We start from the raw sequence: 14,881 nt of genomic DNA, 5'->3' as shown, positions 1-14,881 counted from the left end.
GTGTACCACTGATGGTACATGAAACACTGTGGATAGTAGACTACTTAAAGTGTGAAATAAAAATATAAATTATCATAAAATATAAACATATATATCATTTTTCTGTATATTTTGTGGAAAAACTCATTGAATAAATTGAAATAGTAACATTTTAAAATTAAACATGCCCCAATAAAGCAATGTACTATTGGTATTGGAGCAGAGGAATATTTATTATAATTCTGGGGACGATACTTTACAATTTACCATTATAAATTTGGTTATTGGTACATCTAATATCCTAAATTAAAAATGGTTGTACGACATTAAAAGAGGTTGAGAGTCAATGTTCTATTAGATATCAAAGACATTCACTGTGTCTTAGTTGTCACAAAGTTTCTAATTTCATAACCAAGTATGGGGATTATTTTAACATCCATAACATGGAACAGAGGAGAAATTTTCAATTGTCTACTTATGTAATGAGAAATGCAATTTCTACACTCTATGAGACTATTGTTATACAAATGTGTGTACTTAAATCTAAAATAAATAAATACGATACTAGGTTATATTTCAAAACTAGAAATTTATTCAATACTGTAAAAAAAACATTGAAGGTCACACATTAAATTTACACTACTGCCATATTTAAATCTGAATCAATATAAACAATGCTCTTTAATAATTCATATTTTTAATTAAGGAAAGCAGACTGCTTTACACACATTTGATATTCATAAAACTGAATTAACATATATGAAGATTAATTTCATATGTTAAAAAAGATAAAATCTGATTAGTGAGTTAAATACTTATAGAATTAGATCAAATAGGTCCAGAAGTGCCTCATATGCGTTTGGGTGCTGCATGGGTTCTGGGTAGATAAAGTAACTGGTGAACAGGCCTGCGGCGCAGAGACTGAAAAAATGAACATCGATGCATTTAATGGCAGATAACTTCAATTCCTGCACCGAAATAATAAATATACTGGAAGGTGACAAGGGAGATGAACCTTATGAATGGTTAGGTTGAACTTCATATACTGTAATAATATCTCCCTTAAATTGCTTCACTGAAAATATCTCTCTGTTTCTGTAACAAAACTTCTGTGTATATCAATCTTATTATAATTAAATTTTTCCCTAGGAAATTAAAGATAGATAAGAATTTAATATACTAATCAGCAACAAAATTAAATCTACATGATTGTAAACACTGATATTTTACTCACTTCCAATACCGGTATATTCTAATGTTATTTGAGCCGTTCAGAGCAGAACTGGTGTAAGTCAATTTTGATTTACACCACTTTTGCTCTGAACGGCTCATATAACCTAGGCTAATGATTCGGTCGTTATTATACAAATTTAAATGACATGAATATAAATTTTGCCTGTAAATATTTATACGAAGAACAGAGAGATTGAGAGAGAGAGAGAGAGAGAGAGAGAGAGAAAAGAGAAAGTAGGAATTGTATTTTGTATATTATTTATTTGAGCCGTGCAGAGCAAAAGTGATTGACTTACACCACTTCTCCTCTGAATGGCTCATTTAATCGGCTATTTAACAACACCGTATACTAACTTTCATAGAATTGGTGATAGCGAGATGGTATTTGGCGAGATGAGGCTAAGTATTCACGTTATGATTGAGGAAAATCTTGGAAAAATATCCAACCAGGTAATCAGCTGAAGCAGGAATCGAACGCATGGCCTAGCACAACTCCAAATCAGCAGCCATGTGCCTTGCTGTCTGAGCTACACAGGTGGGTCTATTATAATATTAACAGGCTACTGATCATTGTAATTAATTTTTGTTCTAGATTTCCTAAGAAAGTCTATTAATTTGTTGCACTATTGCAAAGAGCAAAATAGAACTAATTTGCCATGTATTCTAATGATGTAGATGTTTATTGATCATTAAAATTAAAATTTTTCCTAGAGTATATAAAAATCTAAGAATATAATTTACGTTTACAAGCACTATGTATGTTGATCATAGCAATCTATTAATTAATTATTGAAATTATTCTTTTTCTAGGCAATGAAAGAAATCTAAGATTTTATTGATAAAAAACATATGATACTGGTACTACTGATATTAAGAGTAAATATATTGAATTTTTCACTTAATTTCATAATCACTTCAGTGGATGTTCTCGACTCAATGTTGTGAAAAAATTCAAAAGTAAAAACATGTAGATAACGCAGGGACTTCAAAATCTCATATATTAAAAAGAAGAATCTATATGTAATGAGTTGCAATGTAATGATCCTCATGTTCTTAAATACTGCAAGAAGTACAGTGTAATTTATCAAAAATTGTGAAAGAGGGAAATAGAATATATTTGAATAGAAAAGTACAAAATTCAGATAATGCAATTAAACCTATTCGGAATATTATTAAATTTAAAATTGTAGATATCCTAAGAAAGAAAATATTTTTTCATTAAGACCAATGATTATAAAGTAGAGGATCCCAAATCTATTGCAAATTCTTTTAACGTATTATAGTATATAGTACAGAAATATTATTGACAACTTAAACATTCAAGATTTTGCAAAAGATACTGCAATTGGTTACTTAACAGATGCATTCAATAATTAGTATTAATACATGTAATTAGTCAATAACTGCAACAGTGCTTTTTCATTCAATCATCTATACTAATAATATAATAAATCTGTAGCCGAAATTTTTCTGGTAATTTTCGATTTTCCAAAAATAATTGGTCCTAACATATACAATTAACCACCCTGAAACCGAAAATCGCTTTTCTGAAATTTTTGTTTGTATGTCTGTCTGTCTGTCTGTCTGTATGTTTGTTACCTTTTCACGCGATAATGGCTGAACGGATTTCGATGAAAATTGGAATATAAATTAAGTTCGTTGTAACTTAGATTTTAGGCTATATGGCATTCAAAATACATTATTTAAAAGGGGGTTATAAGGGGGCCTGAATTAAATAAATCGAAATATCTCGCTTATTATTAATTTTTGTGACAAATGTTACATAACAAACGTTTCTTTAAAAATAATTTCCGATAAGTTTTATTCCTTGAAAAATTTTGATAGGACTGATATTTAATGAGGTAAATGAGTTTTAAAATTAAAATAACTGCCATAAACTGTAATGAATTAAAAAACAAATGACTTCGTCTATAAGGGGCCTTGGACAGCAACAATCGAAAGCTATGAAAGATAGCCTACAGATAATGTTTCTGTGTTTGTATGAAATAATATCAGAAGCTAAATTAACCGATTTGTATAATTAATTATTAATTCACCATTGGAAAGTGTAGTTTCTCTAGATGGACATAATGCTATAATGTTATTACAGTAACTTCTGAGTGAATCGAGGACAGGTAAGATTAAAATAGCTTCTTATGCACAGAAAACGTGATAGGCTATTCTGTACATTCGTTTCCTGTAATAATTTTAATGACCAAATGAGTGGTCTCTGGATCAAAATGATCGCATTTTAATTATGCAAACACAATTTAAATTAAGTAACATAATAAACGATTTATCCTTATATCAAACACGAATGTTCCCTGGATCAAATGTCCTATTTTAATTATGTAATTACTTTATATTTATTTCTAACGGGTGCAGCGGAGCGCACGGGTACGGCTAGTAACATGAATAAAATTGAATTCACATTAAATGAAACACTATTGCAAACACGTAGATAAAATAGTTAAAATTAAATGAAGGGGTGAGAATGAAATAATCCAAAGCCACACTTTTAACAAAAATTGTTTTGTGCGAGTGCATTACTTACACATTACACATATGGGAAAGCTATTAATAAAATATTGTAATAATTACTCAAGAAATGACATAGCCTAAGGACTCTAAACCTTTGTAAAAGTTTGTCTATTATTATATATATTTTTAATTTCATTTTAATTGTTAGTTTTTAATATATATGCATTTACATTGTACAGTATATGTGTGTGTGTGTGTGTGTGTGTGTGTGTATAAATGTATTCATTAGATTAACGTTTATAATATTATAACTTGTAATTTTGTATTGTTTGCGATCATTAACACTTAATCTCAGGACTTTGTAAAACTCTATTTCAACGATACTTAGCTATTTCAACGTTATTTAGACAAAAAAAATCGTTGTGTAGACTAAGAATCGAACTCGCACTCTTCTACACAACACGCAGAAGTCTTACCGTCAGAGCTATTGAAACGACACGAAAGCTTTCCTTTCTGTGCGGAGTGTCGATCTAGTCATGAAGAGTCATTGTCGATTTAACTACACGATTTATGTATATATATATATCTTTTATTTACGTAATATTATCATATTTTTTGCAGTTTTTGAAGTGAATTTCGGAACGATGCTAGTAACAAACCAAATAGCCTGAATTTAAGTAACTCAATATTCGTTATCTTGTGTATCAGTGCTCTGGTCTCCGATCATGCGCAGTGTCTTACATCTGAGACTTAGGAATATTCAATCGTCTCATCCTTTTTCAGGGAAACTGTACATATATAAACAAATCGCAAAGGGAAGGGTGTTTTAGGAACAAAAAGAGAAATAGGAAAAGTTAATTGTATGTAACCCATTTTCTTGTTAAAAGCAATTATTTATTATGTAAATACTTCACTTCATTGCTTAGGAGAAACTAATAGGGTCTACCTGCTCGACGTGTGTGATATCTAAGTACTTTTGAGTATTTGTTAAAAAAATAATAATGGCAATATTGATTGAAATAGAGTATATTGATTGTGTGATAGTGAAAATATAGTCCTTACTCTCCAGTCGTGATTATGTAATGAGTTTTCTTAGAGTGATTTGTGAGATGCATATAACACGAAAAAACAAATTGATTAAATTAAGATATTGAGAGCCATCGTAATTTTTGTGGTCAATCATTTATGGTGTTATGTATGATTTTTAAAACTTCCACAATTTTCGGCCAAAATTTGTGAAATTTAAACTATATAAACAGATCTATAATAATATCATCTGAACAAAATTTGGTTCAATTAGGTCTAATAGTTTTGAAATTATATTTTCAAGTATATTTTATATTGACGTTACTAAAAAAGCTCCTTGCATCAAAGTTTTCAAAATGTTTAGTTCATATTTGCTCAAAATCTTGAAAAGAGTTATTGGAATAAAAGTGATTTTTTTTTTTTTTTTTTGAGTTTAGTAATAGTATAAGTTAAAGTGAAATCAAAGATAGAATATTATTTCTAAATTAAAGAAACACGTAGTCTAATAAAAGTAAATATCCAGAAACAAGCAACAAATAAAACATCAAAAATACATTTAAAATAAAGAAATAAAAGGAATCTAGATACAATCTACTGACCCAAATGTAAATTAATTTACCTTCGATGTCGATTCCGAAATCAATTTATTTCTCTCTTCTCCTGAATAATGCCTATACTTTTTTTTTTACATGTTGCGTCTCATAATGCCTTTTAATGTTGCTTTTTTTTTGCAAATGATATTTTTTTTACACAACAAACACTGGACTTCATCACCATGTTCGAAGCATAAATATTGTATCTTCCACTCTTCCTTGAAAGCTTTAAGCGATTTCGTTCCGTCATGATGCGCTGTGTTCTAAGATCTGTACATCCTTTTTTTGCAATGTTTACAGGTAAAAGAGCTCCGGGTGCGGGCAACGGGCATAAAAGAGCTCTCGCGCGAAATTACTAGTCACCATCGCAAGACTGCTGTACAGCTTTATTTTTCTCCCGCAGAAAACCATACCATTGGTATCATAGCGCTGACATTCATGATTGACATGTGGGACAAATAGGCCTATTGTAAAGTTATTCTGTCATGTAAATCAAATGTGTTATATTTATAAATAATAATAATAATAATAATAATAATAATAATAATAATAATAATAGTAATAATAGACCTATCTCTATTTTGGTCATAAGAAAAGCTTATAACGGCAGTCATCAGGAAAGTGCACCCTGGGGTTAGAGTCTCTTACCCGCGGATATGACACTGTACTAGCGTACACCCATGGCTGATGGCGGCTATGCTTTCTCCTTATCCTTCTGCACGACGGAGCATATTTCGTTGCACTCCTCGAACTTTAACCATTTCAGCGAGTGCTGACGACCACTGCCTTAGAACATCAACGTAACATACACCACAGTGCTCCCTTGTTGCTTACGTCAGTTGCGAAAGTGTCCCGGCGAATGAAAGTAAAATTCACGAACTCTTCCATAATCTTCTCAATATGGATTGTAAACTGCTTGTGTACCCCTGAGGTGGCTAAGTGGTCAGACCTCCGGCCCGGGTTCGAGTCCCGGTCAAGTCTGCGATTTTTCATTGAAAAATCCACAGTGACACTTATGGTGGACAAGGTCGCAGTTGGGGTTTTTCTCGGGGTTCTCCCGTCTCCCCAGATTAGGCATCTACATCATTCTTTCAACCTTTCTCCATTTCGTCATCATTCCACAGCATTCCCCGATCGCCGGAGGGGGCTGACCCAGGGACGAGGGAGGGTTGTCTGTTCGAAACCTCGGTACGCAGCAAACCTTAGTGTAGTCAGCCGGTGTGGGTTTGGAACTGCGCCTAGCTTGAGGGTTAGCGCAATAGATCGTAACAAGTCGCAGTGGTGGTCCATAGTGCTCCCCTTCCGTAAATTCAATTTCAATTCCATTCCATTTCCAACTGCTTGTGTACAACCAATAATTATTGCAAAACTACTGGGAAGTTCTGCTTTTGTAGTTGATGTTAAGACAGTAGGTCTTCAAGCACTATGACAGATAAGAGAATCCGGAATGTGTGCCATGAGTAGCGAAATCTGACATCGAAAAGACATTAGGGAGGGATCGTCGTACTGGGCAGGGCATAGTTGCGCCACACGGTCAGATAAAATGCAGCATATAAAAAAGGGTCCCTGTTTTGTGGGCATAGTTGCGCCCCGTTCCCATCAGGTAGAGAAAAGGGCATGACATAGTTGCGCCCCCGTTCCCTTCAGGTAGAGAAAAGGGCATGGCATAGTTGCGCCCCGATGAAATAGGTAGAGAAAAAGAAACTACGGAAACTCGAGCCTCGTAATCAACCAACCTTATTGATTTCTTATTCGATTTATATTCATTATCGATACCGTTAAAATGAACACCATGAAGTTGGCAGTATTTTATTAACTGTTTTTCTACTGTTTATGCAGTGATTATCGATAGCCTACCGTTAAAATGAACACCATGAAGTTGGCAGTACTTTATTAACTGTTTTTCTACTGTTTATGTAGTAATTATCAATAGCCTACCGTTAAAATGAACACCATGAAGTTGGCAGTACTTTATTAACTGACATATTCGAATGAGTGAGCCGTTGGAATATGGGGCCTTAGCAGTCTTGACATTTTATTAGTGATTTTCACACCGTCTGTGGCGTATAGTGAGGTTAATTTAAAATGAATGTTAAGTTTAGTGAAAAGGGTGAAGAGTTAATAATCGATAATGGTTCTAAGTTTCAATTTTCGAAACCATGTACCGTAGGGTTAAGATATCGATGTAGAAACAAAAAATTCAGTTCATTTATTGTGTGTGATCAATAAAAAAGTGTTATTTTAAATAGTAAATTGATCATACGCTAGGCCTACCTGATTTCAATGCAGCTATCACTGTAATATTTTTAAGTAATTTACAGTATTTATTTTATGACAATCACTTTCGTGTGTACTATGCTCATCGGGGCGCAACTATGCCATGTCCCATCTGCTACCTGATTTCTTCGGGGCGCAACTATACCATGTCCCATCTATTACCTGATTTCTTCGGGGCGCAATTATGCCATGCCTAGGCCTCCCAATTGACCGCGGGGCGCAACTATGCCATACCGGTCGTACTCACCACACTTTGGATTATCGTTCACCTCTGATGAGATTATGCGGAAGTGAGGTCAGAAGGCGGCTGGAAGAATTTGGCTCTCTATAATCGTTGTAGTTATGATTTTCTTTGTTTTGCTATGGTGCGAAACGGATGTAGCATCACCTTACAGCCCTATTATCAGATAATGAATTCCAATTTCCATGTCTCACACCTCAGAAATGATGTTCTAACGCCCACCAAGCTCTCATTGGAAGTAATGAATTTCTTATAAAACACGCATTGAATTTTCAGTAGCCAAATAAACCCTGGCCTGTAGGCCTATTTGCCGACTTGTAAGACGCTAGCAATTTAAGGAGCACTCCTCTATCTATTGAAAATTTTGGAAAATATAATTTAATGGTCATATGACGTCATACGTCAGACTCATATGAAAATTACGCATGAAAATTACATTCGAAATTTCAGCTTTCGGAATATGAACTGCACCCCGTATTGTAGACAAATGATTAGCTTGAAAAGTGCGTCTTGTAAGCAGCAGATATAGTATTATTGCAACTTCAAAATTTTATAAAGAGTATTATGTGTGCCCATGAATTCTATTATAAAACATCTCCAATACTGCATGAAACATACTTATCACATTTAAGTACATGAAAACTGAGTGAAAATGTAGTATATACGGTGATTAATATATTTTTTACTAACGACCAAGTTATGTTGAGATGAAAATCATAGTCAATAGCTTCTATTTTAAGAGATAAATGCGTTATTTCCTGAAATATCATAATTAGAAGCAACATGTTTTACTGTACATATCAAAACATATGCAGTAATATTTGTATAAAAAATTCTCTTGCCAATATTTAAAAACTAAGTGAATTGATCTTAAATTAATTATATTCATTACATAAAAATAATTTTCTATAATACATATATTTATATAGTACTAACCTTTTCGAACATTTGATCGGGAGAGATCGCCTTCAGTCTTTTTTTGTCTTGCCTTTTTCTCCCTCATTCATCTTCACAGATAAATCTGCCTCCGTCATCGTCTTCTTATTACTTTCAGGAGTGATTTGTGTAGAAGCAGACGAAGACATTTCCCTGTATGTATGAATTTTTCCAATTACTTGAAAATAGTACGTATTATTGAAGGGGTTCAAACGTGACGCAAGCGTCTTTACAAACTCCTTCAGTGTTACCAACATATTTTCTCATATCAGGTACGGAAATTGGTGATTTATATTTAATACATAATTATAGTAAATATAATAGCTCTAAGAAGAAGAGTTATAGCCTCCATATATATATATATATATATATATATATATATATATATATATATATACATACATACATATATATACACATAAGTTACATATTAGCATGATTCTTTTCACATTTTTCTATGCTATAAAGTAAATAGAGAAAGATTTTGAAGGAATATTTCGCCATCTTCAATTCCACAAATCTGACGGAGAATTTAGTTTCCGTTTGCTATGACACAGAAATTCAGTAAATGAAATTCTGAAAGGAATACGTTCGGAACCTAAGCTATTTAAACTGATTTGCTGTCACTGAAGAAAGTGTACGCATGCTCTTAGAATGCATTTCAGTTAAGAATAACAGGAGTACTGAAAGCATAGATTATTCCTTGTGAAAGGAACAATCAATTCTATGTTATCTGGCGCTTTAATATTTCCAAACTTCACAGGTCTGAATCGCAAATTCTTTATAATTTTGCGACCAAGTATTTTAATCCTGATGGTAATATTGTATTGCGTAATGCGCATGTTTCAAAATGATAATGAAGGGTGATTGGAATTTTTGTAGATATGGTTTTCTTGTCATTCATTCGTACAGACCTGCATATACCATCTGGGGTAGTACATTTTCATACATATTCGTACACTATAGATAATTATTTACAACTTATCCTGATATCATTGAAGATAATGCATTGCACCTGATATATATCAGATCAGAATTGTTGTTCTCATATCAGCCTACCTCGAGGATTAGGTGTTTCACACATTAGAAATGGAGATCTCTAACCTATCATCATTCATCAAAGTTAGTCAATTTCACCTGATAGCCTATATCCCATCTGAGAATGTATAACGTTTTCCTAATAATCGTCTTATTACTGGAGTTAAAAATTTCCCTTACATGTCCTCTACCAAAGAAGCTGAGTTCTCCTGCACATTACCATATCAATTGGGTAAAAAATTCCGCCTTCCCTATGTCCCAGCTCAGCAATGAAATTACCCAGTCTATCATTCTTTCATTGTCCCTCGCCGTTGTTGCGTAGCCTAAACCTAAAATGCCATGTCTCTTCCTAGCGATAGGCAACGATATGAGCTCTGTTTCGAGTCCTCACGAGGGAAGAAATATTCTCATTAGATTTCAGCCAGTGTATGGAACTGATACACACCCGGCAACGTCACGAATTTGTGCCACGAGTAGCGAAATCTCATATCGAAAAGACCTAGGCCTATAACGTCAAGGAGGGATCGTCGTACTCACCATATGTTGGATGATCGTTTACGTCTGATGAGATATGTGAAAGTGAGGTCAAAAGGACGCTGATACAATTTGTCTCTCTATGATCTGGTGCAAAACGATTGTAGCATCACCTTATCGGACTATTATCAGATAATGAGTTGCAGTTTCCATGTCCCACATCAGTCATGCTATCGTCGGAAGTAATTAATCACGCCGTAAGTGTTATCTATCTCATTTATGAGCCTCTAGACACTTCCGGAGTAGACAAGTTATCGACCACGCATTGAATTTTCAGTAGCCAAGCAAACACTAGCGTGTAGGCATATAGGCCTATGCCAGCCTATGAGACGATAGCAATTTAAGGAACACTCCTCTATATATGCCTATTGAACTCTCGGGAGAAGATACTTTTAATGATCCAATATGATGTCGTGCGGTAGACTCATATGAAACTATGCATGAATGTTACATTGGACATTTCAGTTTTCGGAATATGAACTGCACCCCGTATTGTAGACAAATGATTAGCTTGAAAAATGTTTTTTGTAAGCAGCAAATATAGTATTCCAACTTCAATATTTGATACAGAGTATTATGTAGTTCTGTTGCACCCCGTATTGTATTCAAATTTTTAGCTTGAAAATTGCTTGTAAGGAGCAAATATAGTATTCCAGCTTCAGTATTTCATATAGGTCTAAATTATTGTGTAGGCCTATTGCAACCCGTATTGTAGAAAAATGTTTAGTTTGAAAAGTGCGTCTTTTAAGCAGCAAATAGGTGGCTTAGTGCACACATGTGATAAGTAGATTTCTGGATCAAATAGAGTGAAGTACAAAATCGGAGTCCTCTAAGTTGTATCTTTACTGTGTACAAATGTGAGAAGTGAATAGTTCTGAGTTGGCAAGATGCTGTATTTACTGTAGCCCACATGCACAAACGTGATAAATGCGCTTGCCACTTCTGTCTATTTAACAACCAATAGATAAATGTGTTAAGTGCACAGTTACAACATTTGTGTTGTTAAGGTTAAATTTTTCTACACTTTTCCAACATTTGTGATTTGATTGGTGGCGTTTTCATTCATTGTTGACTTAACTTCAGATGATTATTTTCAGTACTAAGCTTTATTTCTAGTGCAGTGTTACTGAATTTAACACAAAGACAATCAGCACACTAAAGAACAAAATCTACATATAAAAACTCTTATTGATTCATTTCCTCGTTTAGAGTACATTACTGTCGTAAACATCCTTGAAAGCTGTATTTAGCACATGATTTGAATTTGGCACTTATGTACCGTTTATATGGGAACCAATACCGTCATGGAAAGAGTGTCACACCTGTCTCTCAATTCGTTTATCGAAGTATTTTCAAATCAATGATCCACCACTGTTCTTTCATATTCGAAAGAAGGACCAATTCTTTAAATGCAACGCACATCCAACAGTCAGTAATAAAGAGACCTTACAAGAAGAGTGGGACAACCACAAAAAAACGAGACAATCAGGCAACGCAAATGAAATCTGAGGACAATATAAGATCCATTTCAGATGGGGTATAACCTTCAGATCCATCACTTTCGATATGCAAGCTATTCTCAGTGTACCTCATGCAGGTGAATGTGACATTTACTATACACGTAAACTTAATGTTTACAATTCCACCATAATGGATACCAGCAAAATGATGGGTTTTGTTTCCTTTAGGACGAGTGTAGTGGGAGAAAAGGCAGTGTAGAGATTGGTTGTTGTCTGCTGAAATAAATTTACAGTTTGCCTGTGTCTGTTACTTACTTAACAACATTCAGTGACATTTGTGGAGGACAGAACAGGAATCAGTTCGCCACTACTGCAATGTTGTATGTGGTAAACCGGAAGAAAATTATAGAATCAGGACATTCTTACTGGGAAGTCGAAAATATGCATGCAACAAATGAACATAAAAGGAAGCACATGAAAGTGTACACCACTCGTGAATGGGCGCTTCTGATCTCAGCAGCAAAAGAAATCCTTCCCCATATCAAGTTACTGTAATGCACTATGATGACTTCTATGAGCTTAAGGAGCTGACAAGGAACATAGTAAATAATGTTACAGAAACGTTTGATGGTAAAAAAGACAAAGTGGATGAAAATGAAATGGATCAGAGTGCAGAAGAGCAAAAGAGATTATTCAGTAGAAATATGAACTCTTAGAAGAAACATTTCTTTTTTAATTGTCATAAGCCAAAGAAAGAAAACAAGACTGCAGGAGAAAAACCTAGTGAATTGGTCTAACGTTTCTCTGAAATCAACGTTCAGCTACAAATTGCCGGTAAGTGAACAGAAGAAGAAAATTCTTTTATCACTACTACAGAACAGAATGTATGATTATGTCTCGTGACCAGAACATAGTAAGAAATATTAATATAAAAATTGGAAATTTATCCTTTGAAGAGGTGTTAAAGTTCAATTATTTTCGAGCAACAGTAACAAATGTAACTGACACTCGGGAGGATAAATATAGGAAATTCTTGTTATTATTCGGTTAAGAAGCTTTCGTCATCCAGTCTGCTATGAAAAGTCCTGAAAGTTAGAATTGATAAAACAGTTATATTACGAGTTGTTCTGTTTGGTTGTGAAACTTGGACTCTCACTTTGAGAGAGGAACAGAGGCTAAAGATGTTCGAGAATAAGGTGCTTAAGAAAATATTTGTGGCTAAGAAGAATGAAGTTACAGGAGAACGGAGAAAGTTACACAACATAGAATTGTAGGCCTACGCATTGTATTCTTCACGTGACATAATTAGGAACATTACATCCAAACGTTTGAGATGTGCAAGGGGATGTAGCATGTATGTGTGAATCCAGAAATGCATATAGAGTGTTAATTCGGAGACCGGAGGGAAAGAAACTTTTGGCGAGGCGAGACGTAGATGGGAGGACAATATAAAAATGGATTTGAGGGAGGTGGGATATGATGATAGGGACTGGATTAATCTTGCTCAGAATAAGGACCGATGTTAGGCTTATGTGAGGACGGAAATGAACCTCCGAGTTCCTTGAAAGACATTTGTAAGTAAATAACGGAGCAGAGTGATCCCTGAGATACAAACATTTCAGTGAACGTATTTCAACTACTAACCAACTTGCAGAGGTCTCAGAGGAGGAAGAAGAATTAGAAGATAAATGAAAATTAAGCAAATGTGTGTGCCAGATATTCTCAGTGCACTTTTGAAGATAAATTAATATTATTGCCTTCTATTAAATGTATTTGTATTTCATTTAATAATACACAAACGTGGTAAGTGAACATACAGTATTTACTTTGACTATTACACTATTACTACGTCATAATAATATTGACCAATAAAACGGTATGATATAACGTATTTCAAACAATCATGGCTGCTTATCGCACAATTTTATCGCGTCCCTAGTATTTGTTAAATGTTATCGCGTCCCTAGCATTTGTTTAATTTTATCGCGTCCCTAGCATTTGTTTCTTTGTTTGCCAACATTTGAAACTGCGCTGGTCTGGACGTCAAAAAAAATACATACATAAAATTACAAACCACTCCAGTCGATGCACAGCAGTTTCATATATAACTCGCATTGGCATTCAAGAACAGGAATTAATAAAAAATCACTGATCATACCTATGCATCTTCTGAAATCCGATTTACAAATAAATGAAGAGCACCATTCGGAAATCCTCAATAAGTTGAACACACCATGTAGGCCTAAATCAACGAGTTCCACTTCTATTACGCACACGTCCAATATAACATCAATTGAACCACCAACCACATTCAAATTTGAAAATTGTACATTCAATAATTATTCCTTTTAAAATTATTCATTCGGAAATCCTGAATAAGTTGAATACACCATGTAGGCCTAAATCAACGAGTTCCACTTCTATTACGCACACTTCCAATATAACATCAATTGAACCACCAACCATATTCAAATTTGAAAATTGTACATTCAATTATTATTCCTTTTAATATTATTCATGTTTATTTTTTATGTCATCGTCGTTAATTAAAACTTTTCTAACACTTGTGTACAGTATATTATTTAGGTTGTTATAGCTTCTGCTATATGATATTATTTATTTATTTATTCATTTATTGAATTCACTCAACAATGTAATTACAGAGTAGATAAAATGAAAATAACAGTAGTAATACATATAATAATGGTATTTAAATTCAAACAGTTACAATCCAATACTACTCAACAAAAGGTATTAAGCAAATATTACATGTAAATATCGGGTAACAAAAACAAAAGTATTTACAGTATGAAGAAAACATGAAATGCAAATAGCTAGTCACAGATTAGTAACAATAATACAACAACTGATGAGGGACTAGACCTATGTTAAGTCAGAATTAGGAGCGAGTTCGTAATGATAATTGATATGAAATAATTTGAGAAGGAAGACCAAATATACAATATGCAAACCAGTTAAGACCTATTTATTAGCAAAATACTTATGGAGTGTTTTGAACGCTACCGGTATTTATTTCTCTCAAGAGTGTGGTTCTATCCTGAAAGATGTCAATATTGCTCAGT

At 33.7% G+C, this 14,881-nt stretch overlaps 1 long non-coding RNA gene across 1 annotated transcript; it reads right to left on the bottom strand.

The window, feature by feature from the left end:
- Positions 1 to 664: 664 nt before the first annotated feature.
- LOC138707281 (uncharacterized) lies at positions 665 to 10,449 on the bottom strand. Its single transcript, XR_011334149.1, has 3 exons — positions 10,342 to 10,449; positions 8,767 to 8,919; positions 665 to 900 (listed from the first exon to the last, which is right to left on the bottom strand). It is a non-coding gene; the product is annotated as an uncharacterized lncRNA (long non-coding RNA).
- Between the last annotated feature and the right edge of the window lie 4,432 nt (positions 10,450 to 14,881).

Source organism: Periplaneta americana, chromosome 10 (genome assembly GCF_040183065.1).
Source record: "Periplaneta americana isolate PAMFEO1 chromosome 10, P.americana_PAMFEO1_priV1, whole genome shotgun sequence".
Taxonomy (NCBI): domain Eukaryota; kingdom Metazoa; phylum Arthropoda; class Insecta; order Blattodea; family Blattidae; genus Periplaneta; species Periplaneta americana.
This window is presented reverse-complemented; position numbering and strand designations above follow the sequence as displayed.